Source organism: Pollicipes pollicipes, unplaced genomic scaffold (assembly GCF_011947565.3).
Source record: "Pollicipes pollicipes isolate AB1234 unplaced genomic scaffold, Ppol_2.1 Scaffold_7231;HRSCAF=8579_pilon_pilon_pilon, whole genome shotgun sequence".
In the NCBI taxonomy this organism is placed as follows: domain Eukaryota; kingdom Metazoa; phylum Arthropoda; class Thecostraca; order Pollicipedomorpha; family Pollicipedidae; genus Pollicipes; species Pollicipes pollicipes.
In genome coordinates, this window is record NW_023597034.1 from 1314556 (window position 1) to 1327170 (window position 12615).

Consider the following 12615-nt stretch of genomic DNA (forward strand, 5'->3'; position numbering starts at 1 on the left):
CGGCGCCGATACCAGGCCACCCCATCAAGACGGCGATTTGTTTCTGTTCCAGCCGATGGCTGATGGAGATCTAGCGCTTCCGTGTTGGGCCTGGCTGCCGCGGATTCGTGATGCGGTGTTTTACTGCGGGGACAAAAACAGCAGCAAAAATGGCGTGTTGGTGGGTGAAAATCCTGTATACGGACCCGTGAAACCCAGATCTCTGATATGACGCGTCATATGATCGTTATCTTCGGGCGCGTGAAGGCGCCGGTTGCGTCCGATCTTTGTTTCCTTTGTTCTGTGACCGGCCCGCTGAGTGGACGTGGGCCGCCGCGGCTGACGTTACCCTTTCGTCGTCGCGTCCGAGGCTCGACCGTCCGGCGCCTCGCCCTCTGGTGAGTGCGCGTGGGCCGCGGCGGCTGACGCTCCCTGCATTGTGGCGTCCGAGACCGGAGCGTCCGGTTCGCCGGGCTGGCCGGCAGTGGCCGGGCGGTCGTGTGGGCGGCGGTCAGGGAGTGAGGCGCCACCTCTCAGGGAGGCCGGCCCGGCATGACGCAGCGGCCGTCACCGACAGTGGCCAGGCTGCGGAGGGGCCTCAGGAGAGGCGTCCTCCTAGAGGTCGGGCGACGGCGGCTGGCCGAGGTCGGCACTGTCGGCTCCCGGAATGCGCCGCTTTGGGCCGTCTCGACTGGGGCCAGCGATACTTTTCACAGCCAGCTGCCAAACAGCGTCTGTACGCTGGCCGAAGTGCCGTTGCCCTGTTGTTGCGCTGTCGACGGCGCCCGCTGTCCGGCGCGGTTGGCGCCTCTGTGCTGACGCGCTGCGGAGACCCGGCCGTGTAATTGGCACGAGGACGTGCCGCGCGGCCGTGCCCGTTTCTTCACGCCGCCGCGCCGTGACTTGCACGCTGCAGCGGAGCTGGCAGTGTGGGTGGCACGGCGCGGTCGTGCCGCTCAGGTGTGAGGCCCCGGCGCCAGTCGAAACCTCCATCGCGACCGGCGAGGCCCGACCGGGCGGAGCACCCGCCAGCCGCCGCATGGCGCCGCGACCTGCGTCGTCCGTCAGCCGCCCGGCCGGCTGGAATCCGGCGACGTGGGCCGCGAGCGTCGGCGTCATCTCGCGCTCCGCCCGGCCCGGACCGGATCGGCCGTGGGCAGCGGACGGGCGGCGCCGCGGCCGAGCCGGGGCCGGACGGAAGCGGGCCGCGCCGCCGGCGGACACCGGGCCGCCTCCCGCTCCCCGCTCCCACGGCCGCCGTCGCAGCGGTTGCGTCGGATGGCCCGCGGCCTGGCCGCCGCACGTAACGCTGATTTACGCGCGGACGGGGCCGGCCGGCGGCGGCAAGCCGTGTCACACGGCGCCAACAAAGAGCTGCGGCGTCGCGCCGACGCGCCGGCGGCGGTGGCGTGGCGGTCTGCGTGACCCGCTCGCCGTCCGAATACCGGGCCAACACCCGACAAACAGGCGGCTCGGCCGAGCGGCGCACGAGAGCGGCACGCGCGGGGCCGGCGCCGGACGCGCTGTTGTGACGCGCGCCGGTGCGCGGCCGGTTCACGCGGCTTCGCCCCTCCTGGGCTGTGCCGCACCCGACACCGCCGCGGCCGGCGGTGTCGGGTGCCGGCCGGCGCCCGTCGGCGGCGTGCGAAGGTCGGCCGACCTCAGCGATCGGCTGATAGCGGCCCCGCCGACGCACACGTGAGCCGCGAGCTCTGTCGAGGTCGGGGCGGCCGCCCTCCTGGCGTCAGGTACGCCCGAGAGCGCCTCCGTGTGATGCCGGCCGGGTTCGCCCTTGCTCTGGAAATCTCGATAACACGAGCTGCGGCTTGTTCTGGGCCGTTCACGAGGTCCTATGGGGCAGATGGTTTCGCCATGTTAGTCTCGTCTCATGCTTCCGAGCTGTTTATTTATGTGGCTGCACCGTCGGTAGCGAGTTGTGTGTCGTCACCAAACGTGGTCGGAATGTATTGAGATTGTAAATATAGCCACACTGCAGATTTACGTGCGATTCGCGAGTTGGCCTTCGTTTTTCGGCAGCCCGGTGATTGTTGTCTTCGCGGTCGCATGCGCGGTGCCGATGTCATTACAGAGGAAGATGCAATGTTCAAACATTCGTGTCGGCTCTGTTGGAATTCGAACGACTTGCCCATTTGGATCAGTTGTAAACGGTAGCCGGCGATGAGGAAGTACTTGATCCGCAGGTAACTGGATTCTTGTCCACTGGCGGTGATTAGAATCGATCTCTCCCCGATGGTGAAGGGGCAGACGTATGAGACGGACATGCGTAACTACCCCCGTCAGAGAAACGTAGCTATTACCAATGCAGGTGTGTAAATGCTAATTGGAAGGCCATTCGCTTGCGGCAGGGATATGTGACACGATATGTGCGGAATGTTGGTTTGTAAGTCGGTAGGCGAAGGCCATTGCCTTAAATGCTCGTGCCTAGCAGGTAATCCAAATGGCGGGGGTATGAATGTCCTTGGTTGCGACGTTCACACGTTCCTTCCATGTCAACACGCCGAACCGAACAAGGACTCCCAGCACAATCCGCCAGGGATGACCTTTCCACTTGAAGGCTGCATAGGCCGCGTTCTTTCGAACCAACTTTACGAGTTAATTGATGAATTGTCTTCTGATAGACAATGGTCCCTGACGCATGACGCAGCCGCAAATGGAAGCCAAACTCGCGTTATTGTATTAAGCCTTATATAGTGGTTGTTACCGTTGTGTTTGGACTCTTCTTGTAGCGGCGTCGCCGGAAGACAACGCTGATGGCCGACGTAACGAGACGATTCGTGCCGGAAGGGATACTAGGCCGCTGTCGTGCCCCGGCGGGCCCGTAATTGCTGCCGTCTGACCCCAGTTCCGGTGATTAGCTCTGTTGCTGCTCGCCTGACGCGGGGCGTCGAGCAAGTGAAGCGGCTGCGTGATGACGCTCTGCCGCCGCACGTCGTTTTAAACCCGCCGAGCGGCGGCCAAAGTCAGCCAAGCGCGTCCCGTGCGAGGGGCGCGCCGGGGGTGTTCCGCAAGGCGGCGTCTTCGCCCTCTTTTGTTTCTCACACGGTGGCCGCGCCGCGGATGCGGGCGTTTACCGCGGTGCCCTGGCCGCCCACGTTCCCACGCGCTGGGAACAGGCGTGGGTAGCAGAACACGAGCGCCCATTACGCTGTTCTTTGTGCGTTTCTCACGTGAAATCAGCCGGACGACCCCGCTGCTGGCGGCGCCGGCCGCGTGACGTCGGACATGTCGAAAGCCTTCGACTGTGCGTGCGCCGGTCACGTTCGGCGGGCAGGCCTGACTGCGGGTCGGCAGGTGGCGCCGCCGCCTGACCACGACCGCACGACCCGGCGCGGGTTACCGCTCACCGTCCGCTGCTCACCGCTCACCGTCCGCTGCTCACCGTCCACCGTCCGCTGCTCACGCTGCTGCGGGCGGTGCGTGCCGACAGGCAGGCCGCGTCCAATTACCGGGCGACGCGCGCGCGTGGGGAACGCCGCCGAGCGGCGGGGGCGTGATGGATGTGTGGCTCTCCGTCTGTATGCAGACGGCGGCGTGGCCCGCCCTGACCTCTCACCGGCTGACGGCGCCCCTCGGGATGCCGGCGCCGCGCCAGGCCGGGACGGCCGCTCCTCTCGGCGGCGGGCGTGCGGCCCGGGTCGCGCTCGGCCGCCAGAGCGTGCGCGGCGAACGCGCTGGGCGCCGCCGGTACCGCCGCATACCAGCCAATGTCGCCCGGCGGCATGATATGCCCGCCGGCGCTGACTCGTGCAGCCGCTCTTGGGCCGGGGCCGCCGGCGCCGCCGCCGCCGGATCGGCTTCCAGACGGCGGTCATCCCACCGCGGCCAGATCTCGTTATGAGGGCGCCGCACGTTTTCAGGCGTGCGGGCATTTCACCGATCGTATGGGATCGTGTAGGCACGCCCGTGGAGACAGTCATCGCGGCTTCCGGGGAAAGCTTCTGTGTAATGTAGATTTCTGTCGTGTACATGACGTGCATGCGACAGGCGTGCCCCACATGCATTGTTCTGCATCATGACGCGCTTTGTCGCGCCGTCGTGTTCGTAGTGGCCCATCCACGGCAGGGATACACACACATGGGAACTGCCGTGGGCGGCCGTGCCGGCTGGCGGTCACGTGCGGAGGGCCAGTCTGGTGCAGCTCACGCCCCAGGCCTCGCGCTCGACGGGCCGGTGACGGTGGCGATCTGAGCGCCCCGGACCCGTGCCGCTCCCCGCACAGCGGGCTATCGTCGGCGCCGACCATTCTCATGAACGTGCGTCGGGTGACGCGACCTTAGATGCATCGATCGATCTGCCAGCGCCACTGGGGTGGTCGGAGGGCAGCAGACTCGTGATGGAGCAGCCCTACGGATGGAGCAGCCAGTGGTTTGCCCAGCAAATCCCGCCTGCGCCTGCAGTCTAGCGCAGATATTACGTTATGTTGGCGAGCTGTTTCATAGCTGCCGCCCATTGGGAATGGTTGGTCCGACAAGGCCTGAATCTGGCAGAGATCTGACCTGACACGGCCAGTGTCTGTTCTGACACGGCCGTTATCTGTTCTGACACGGCCGGTGTCTGTTCTGACTCGGCCGCAGTCTGGCCTGGCACGGCCATTGTGTGGCCTGACACCAGCCGCAGTCTGTTTTGACACGGCCGCAGTCTGGTCTGACAAGGACGGGGCCGGGCCTGACCCGGTGGCCGGCCGGCTGGTCACGGCTGACCCTGCTGTGGTGGCATTGGGCCCTCTCTTGCGGCCGCACGGACGCCGGCCGTTCCGCAGCGGCGGCGGCGGTGGCGCAGCGGCTCGACCGTTGCCAGCGATCTGCGTCAATTTGCAGCGCGCCGCGAATCTGGGTAACAACACCCGGGGTGCAGTTTGGGTGTTATGGGACGGCCGTCAAAATTTGGCCGGCCGACGCGGTCAGCCGGACAGGCTGGCCTTGGAGCGCCATACATAATTCAGCGACTTCGATCGAAATGGCAGGTTTAGCTTGGGGTGCACCCTCGCCAATGCATACGATAGTGGCCTTTGTTTCCGCCTCTACCGTCGTTTTTAACCGTCTGGCTGTCTTTTCTTTGTCTTAGGTGTCTCCTTTGCCCATGTTAGTACACCTAAAGCTTCACCAACAGACACAATATCTGCCAATCTGGCTATGCTTGTCTATCTGCGTCTGTGTATCTGGGCGGGGGGAGGGGGTAAAGAAGTCTCCCGCGTCACTCGGCGTGAGGGGTGTGGACGGTGAATGGCTTTACATGTTGAATACTTCATTACACTCCAATGAAAGTTGTTAACGTTTGGTTACCGGCATGCTGAAACTGCGGAATTGTACGCTGGTGCGTCACCGGGCTACCCCGGCGAGCAGGCAATCCATCACTGTCCGCCAGATAAAAGCCTCTACGTTTTTGACCCGACGGAGAAGCTAGTCAGCGCTGGGGGCAAATGCGTCATTGCTTTGTGATGAAGTGATGGGCGAAAGATGTAATGAGATTTGGGTTTGGATGAAGGCCAGATGAAATCTTGTTGCTCCAGAGTAAGCATGCCGCTTTTCACCATTCTTAGATATTGCTTGCATATCCAAACGGGGGGGGGGGGGGGGGGCACCTCGCAGGAGTGTGGCTTGGCTATCTCACCATATCAGTATGCGACCAGGGACAGTTCTCGTGTCAATTCTCCATGATAATCCCGGCTCATTTGTACCAATTGTGGCACTGACTTACAATTCTGCCTCTACTTGAATAATGACCACGCAGCACGACCTCTTCGGAGTTGCCTGAGGCTCTCAAAGCTTCTGGTGGCTCAGCAAGCTAAAGCGTGCTCATTGGTTTAAGTTATCGTTCGTTCAGCCGCCACCATGAGCTACGGTTTGCTAGGTGGTCACTTTGAATTTCTACCTGTTGTCTGTGGCACACACACAGCAGACTGTCCTCCAGGCAAAGCGCCCGTATTGACTGGCGCAGTCGCCTCCTCAGTCATCATCAGCCGTTCCGGGAACGACGTCAGCCCAGCGAGTGGGGCGGAGTGAGCTCGAGGCGTCTGTCTCGGGCCGTCTCCGTCTGGTCCGTCGCTGCCCTCTCGCCGGGCTCCGGTGGCAGCGGCCCGGCTCCGCGCCGACACCCAGCGCCGGCCGCCGCTGCCCGGCCCGCCCCGTTGTGAAAATCGCCGTGGCCGCGTCGCGTCACGGCCCAATTTTCGTGTCGCTTTTTGCGCGGCCGCTCGTGATGGATGACGGCGCGGGCGTGCTGCGCGCGGCTCGGGTCAGCGGCGGGTCAGCCGGGGGTCAGGCGACCCCTGCTTCCGGTCGGCCGGCGCCGGGTCACGGCAGGGTGGCCGGCCGCCGTGGGAGCCGCGCCGCGCTGAGCCTCGCCTGCCATTAGTGCGAGTCAACAGAGGCGGCCGGCGGCGGCGCGCACCGCTAATAACGCTGGCGGCGGCGGCCGGGACGGCTTCATCGGCCGCGGCGGCGGCGGCGGCGGTCCTGCGAGGCTGGCGGCGGCGGCGGTGTGCTGACGACACCGGCCGCCACCTCGGGCGCCGCGTAATGGCCGGCCTACTTGAGCCGGCGGACCGGTCAGGCGGCTCTCCGGCCGCATTGTCGATCTGTTTGTTCGAGTCACGTCGGCTGTGCCGTGTACATAGTTGCGCTCGATTCGGGACGCGTCCGAGGGCCGCCGTCTCGGCCCGTGCTGACCCGGTCTTGGTGCCCGGGGTCGGTGCGTCCCAGAGCTGGGTGGGCCGGGCTGGGCTGGTCATGGCTGGCGAACGGTGGCAAGCGACGCTCCTCTGGTGTCTAAGCTGGTGGCCATTGCCGGAGCTGTTCCTCTCATCGAACGCCATGCAGGGCACTCCGTGCCTTGTGACGGGCATGAAATTGCGCGCATTTTTGCCCCTGGCTGTAAAGATAGCTCGCCGATAAGCGATCAGCAAGCAAGAAACGGGCGCAGTGGCCACCGCCTGCGGCCGGCCGGCCGACCCGATCGGTGCGGCTTGCCCCACAATACCGGCGTGCGCTGTGCTCCTTCCGCGATAATGTATTCCCATGCGGCTGTCGTGGGGATAACCGAGCACGTGTGTCCGGCGCGCGTCGCTGCCCGGGACGAACTCGATCCCGGCCACGGTGGCCGCCCCCAGAGTCGGCCAGTGGCTCGGGATGGCGGATGGAAGGCACTTCCCTGGCAGACTCCGTGGGTATGCGGGGGAGGGGGGGGGGGGGGGGGGCGGGGGGTGACCGACAGGCGGCGGAAGCTGAAGGCTGTCGGCTGAAGGCGGCCGAGCATAGGGCACGCCGAGCAAGTGAACCGGGAGACACGCCGTCGGTGCCAGCGCCAGCGCCGCCGGTAGTGGCGGCAGGCTCCTGTTGATCGCGGCGGCGAGGCTCCTGTCGGTCGGGCGGCGAGGCCCCTGTCGTCGTGGCGGCGAGGGCCCCTGTCGATCGTGGCGGCGAGGCCCCTGTCGATCGTGGCGGCGAGGCCCCTGTCGATCGTGGCGGCGAGGCCCCTGTCGATCGTGGCGGCGAGGGACTCCTGTCGATCGTGGCGGCGAGGCCCCTGTCGATCGTGGCGGCGAGGCCCCTGTCGATCGTGGCGGCGAGGCTCCCGTCGATTGGGCGGCGAGACTCCTGTCGGTCGTGGCGGCGAGGCCCCTGTCGATCGTGGCGGCGAGGCCCCTGTCGATCGTGGCGGCGAGGCTCCCGTCGAACGGGCGGCGAGGCTCCTGTCGATCGTGGCGGCGAGGCCCCTGTCGATCGTGGCGGCGAGGCTCCCGTCGAACGGGCGGCGAGACTCCTGTCGATCGTGGCGGCGAGACTCCTGTCGGTCGTGGCGGCGAGGCCCCTGTCGATCGTGGCGGCGAGGCCCCTGTCGGTCGTGGCGGCGAGGCCCCTGTCGATCGTGGCGGCGAGGCTCCTGTCGATCGGGCGGCGAGACTCCTGTCGATCGTGGCGGCGAGACTCCCGTCGATCGTGGCGGCGAGGCTCCTGTCGGTCGGGCGGCGAGACTCCTGTCGATCGTGGCGGTGAGGCTCCTGTCGATCGGGCGGCGAGACTCCTGTCGGTCGGGCGGCGAGGCTCCTGTCGATCGTGGCGGGCGAGGCCCCTGTCGATCGTGGCGGCGAGACTCCTGTTGATCGTGGCGGCGAGGCTCCTGTCGATCGTGGCGGCGAGGTTCCCGTCGATCGGGCGGCGAGGCCCCTGTCGATCGTGGCGGCGAGACTCCTGTCGATCGTGGCGGCGAGACTCCTGTCGATCGTGGCGGCGAGGCCCCTGTCGATCGTGGCGGCGAGGCCCCTGTCGATCGTGGCGGCGAGGATCGGGCGGGGAGGCCCCTGTCGATCGTGGCGGTGAGGCTCCTGTCGATCGTGGCGGCGAGACTCCTGTCGATCGTGGCGGCGAGGCTCCTGTCGATCGTGGCGGCGAGGATCGGGTGGGGAGGCCCCTGTCGATCGTGGCGGCGAGACTCCTGTCGATCGTGGCGGCGAGACTCCTGTCGGTCGTGGCGGCGAGGATCGGGGTGGGGAGGCCCCTGTCGATCGTGGCGGCGAGACTCCTGTCGATCGTGGCGGCGAGGCTCCTGTCGATCGTGGCGGCGAGGCTCCTGTCGATCGGACGGCGAGGGTCCTGTCGATCGTGGCGGTGAGGCTCCTGTCGATCGGGCGGCGAGGCCTCCTGTCGGTCGTGGCGGCGAGACTCCTGTCGATCGTGGCGGCGAGGCTCCTGTCGATCGGGCGGCGAGACTCCTGTCGATCGTGGCGGTGAGGCTCCTGTCGATCGGGCGGCGAGGCTCTGTCGATCGGGCGGGGGAGGCTCCTGAGGTTCAGGAAACATGCGTGCGAGGGAAGTATGTGGCGTTTCGGCCGAGACCCGTAGCTCGGCCGGCGACTACCTTGTCCGTCACTGGGCGCGCCGTGTGTGGCTCCTTCGGGGCGGGGTCACGGCCGGCGGGGCGCCGTGAGCCGACCGTTGCGTGGCTGACCGGGGCGCCCCCGGTAGTGCAGGTCGTGCCCAGGGACTGGCCGAGGCGTACCTGCCGGTCCGGCCCGAGACTCGCCGCCGGCTGAGCGATGGGCCTGTCAGGGGGTTCCCGTGGGAAGGGAGAGCGGTCGGTGTCTCCAGTGTGCCCCGGTGCACGGTCTGAGGCCGATGAAACCAGTAGTGGGACGGACCCGTCAGCTCTGTTGCGCTTTCCAAGCTCAGATGGCGGCCAGCGTCGTATGGTTGGTGATGTTATGTGAGCGATGCTGGTGGCTATTTCAAGAGCTCGAACATACTGGAGAAGACTTTCCTAGCCGATTCAACGCGGTGATCAAAGGAAAGACCGCGGCTTTATTTTGATCGTACAGCACTGGGAGAAGCCGAATCATCCAATATGACAATTTTCACCAAACAGTGATATTGCCCACCGTTGGCCCATCATTACACTGTAATTGTCAGTGCCAATGTGACCACACTGGTGTAATCGCCGCCGAGCCAGGTGAAATATGACGGCGGCAGCCGGCCGGCCGGCCACGGCGGCGGCGTGCACCGTTGTCGGCCGGCGGCGGCCCGCCCCCGCTCCGGCAGCTGCCGGGCGCCGGCGCCGCCGCCGCCGCCGCCGTCGTCCCGTAACGGTGCGCCTGCCACGGCCGGCGGCCGCCGTGACCGCCGGTCAGCCGCCGCCGCTCCACGTGTCCTGCCGGCCGGCCGGGCGGGCCGTGCTGCGCCGAGTCCGACCGACGCCGGGGCTGGACCTGGTCGAAGGCAGGCCTGGCAGTCGCAGGACCCGGCCACAGGACGTCCCGCCTGGGACCGGGTCAGTGTATGCAGCGGGCCGGCGGTCCTGGCGTCTGAGCACGTCTCCGCCATGGGTGCAAGTCCAGGTCAGCGCATGTAGGGCAGGCCTCATGCATGCAGTGCATGTATGAAATACAGGTCGCCGCACGAACCTGGCATGACGGAGCGTCTGGTGCTGACCGCGGCCTCCGAGCGTCCATGACCGGTCACCCGGGCCGGCCCGTCGGCCGCTCGCTGGTCGGGGCCGTGGTCGCGCAGGTAGCTAGCAGTTGGCGTTTTGATGTGGCGGTTTTCCTACCGCCGACGCCGTGGGACCGGAGCTAAATCCGGTGCAGACTCGGGCCGAACGCTCAGACCGGCGGTCACCGTCGTGCAGCCGCGGAATTTCCGCTGTGGGCCGCACGACAGGCGACAGGGCCGGGCCGGCCGTCTACGGCGTCCGAGCAAACGGCTGCACCCGATCGCCGTGTGTCACAGTGACTCTGCGGTTCGCACGGGATTACTCGGCGGGCACGTCTGCAACTCCGGTCAGCACGTGGTGGGCTCATTGATCAGTTACGCAGCGGGCGCCAGTGTGTCCGCCTGTCGAGGCCGCGCCGTTGTGTGTGACGTGGACTGCCGGCCGGCGGGCCGACCGCCGGCGCCAGCGGGCCGGCCGCCGGCAGATGGTGTGGCCCCGGGCCGCTCAGCCGGCGCGCCTGTTCAGGGGCTACGCCCGGCGCCGTGGGCGGACCGGCCCCGCTGGACGGCGACTCCGCCCGCCGCGCCGACAAGGCTGCGGTCTGACCCAGAACCGCTCGCCGCCGGTCGTGCTCCGCCCCGCTGGACAGCCGGCGTCGGCGCTGGGCCAGCCGGGCTCCCGGCCGACGCCGCTCGTCGAAGACGTCGCGTCGGCGCCGCCTCCCGGCCGTCCGTCCTCTAATTGGACGGATGATTGGCGCGCCGGTCGATGGGCGAGCGGAGCGGCCGGCGTGGCGTGGCCCGGCCGTGCACGCCGGCCGGGCGCCCCTCGCCTGACCCGGCCACCGCTGCCCGCCCATCGACCGGCCGTGCATGCACAAACATGGTCCCGACCACGGGGTACGGCGCGCCTTTGTTCCCATCCCCGGCCGACCGAACCCGGCTTCGTGACACGAGATCGGGGCGGCCGTCGGTGGTTCTGCACTGTCGCGATGGGACAGATGCGTGCTGTGATGGTTGTTCCTGTGTTGTCCACCACCATCCACCAGCGCAGACGATTTGACGTCGAATGTCCGCCGATTCCCGCGGGGACGTCGGAACTCTCGGCGGGCAGAGATGCGTCTGCTGCCATGGAGACGCCGTGGCCGGTGCGCCGGTGGCCGAGCCGGCGACGGTGGCGCCTGCGTGCCCGCCGGGAGTGGTCGGGGCCCGCGCGGAATGCGATGTGGCCGATTGTCATGATCCGCCCCCGACGCGCCGGGCCTCTGCAGGCCTTACTCGGCTATCGGACCATCTGGGTGCGTGACGGCAGAGGCCGCCGGGTCCGGGAGCGGGACCCGGCGCCCGGGCCGCCGCCGGCCCAGGCGTCGGCCGCCGCTCCGACCGTCGGCAGGTCTGGCGCCGGCGGCGGCGGGCCGCGCCAGGTGCGTCGGCCGCTGCTCCGACCGTCGGCAGGTCTGGCGCCGGCGGCGGCGCGCCGCGCCAGGTACGTCGGCCGCGAGCGCGGCCGTCTCGTCGCGGCCGACCGGCAGGGGTGGCCGCCGCCGCCGCCGCCGCCCCGCCGCCCGCCGCGTATTGATCAGCTGTGCGTGGGGAGGAGGGGGGGGGGGGGGGGGGAGGGGGTTCGAACGGGCGCGTCTGCTGAACTGAATCAGCAGCGGCTCAGCGCGTGGCCCGGACGTCGGTCGGCTCGGGACAAGGCCGGCGACTGTTGACCGGCGGGCGGTGCCGGTCGGAGCCGGTGGCGGCCGCTGCTAATTGACGGGTGACAGGCGATCACGGGCCCAGGCGCGTGTGGCGCGCGCGACGCCCACTCGCTGTCGTTTTTAACTGGGATTTATTTCCAGTCGTAAGTGAGGGATCGAACAAGGGAGTTGACGCGAGTGACAGTGACAGAAGCAGCCGTCTGTCCTTGTTGTGCTTCAGCCTTTACGTCAGAATCGTTTGTCATCCCGGCTGCCTTGGAGAATACCGGAAATGACGGGCCCGTTTCTCCGGTCTCGGCGGTGTCCAGAGGTCGTGACCTGAAGGACGAGCGGCGGCCTCGGTGCCGTCAGGTGCCCACTGTCTCCAGCCGGTATCGACCGCGCCACGAACAGCTGGTGGGCTGCACTCTTTCGTCAGCGACGGACGCGGCGTCCGGAGCGGGCGATCCGGCCTGCAGGTGCTCAGGCTCGAGGGCTGCACCGAGCCAAACAGTGCACGGACGGCTGTGTTGTTCGTGAGTGCAGCCTGCTGCTGCATTGGCATCGAACACTTCCTGGTGCAGATGCATATGATCAAAGCCCGCCTGTCACGAGGCGCATTGGCTTCAAAACAGTTGTTATGTAAGATGTCGGTCGAGTTCAAACGCGGACACCGGCGCGGTGGCCGTGTGTGTCGGTGCTGCCCATCCGAGCCAGCTGCGCGCCTCTGTGCGCCGATTCAAGCCCCGCTTCGTCCGACTACAGATCCGTTAGCGGACGTGGCGGCTTGCGGGCACATCGGCAGGTCGCCGATGTCGCCGCATTGCCGCATGGTGCTCACAGGACAGCCTGCGTGAAGGGCGACAGCACTGCGCAACCGGGCGCTCGCAGGCTCTCCGAAGGTGCCGACCAGAGATGAAACTGGCGTGGCGGTGTGTGAACCCTACGAGCCGGAAACAATTGCGAGTGAGAGGCGGCGGAAAGGCGCCGTCCAGCTGCCGCGCGCC

General features: G+C 67.3%; 1 protein-coding gene across 1 annotated transcript in view; it reads left to right on the top strand.

Annotated features, from left to right (window-relative positions):
• The window catches only part of LOC119109236 (katanin p80 WD40 repeat-containing subunit B1), a 30995-nt gene that overhangs the window by 10194 nt on the left and 8186 nt on the right, over window positions 1-12615 (top strand). The window lies entirely within an intron of this gene.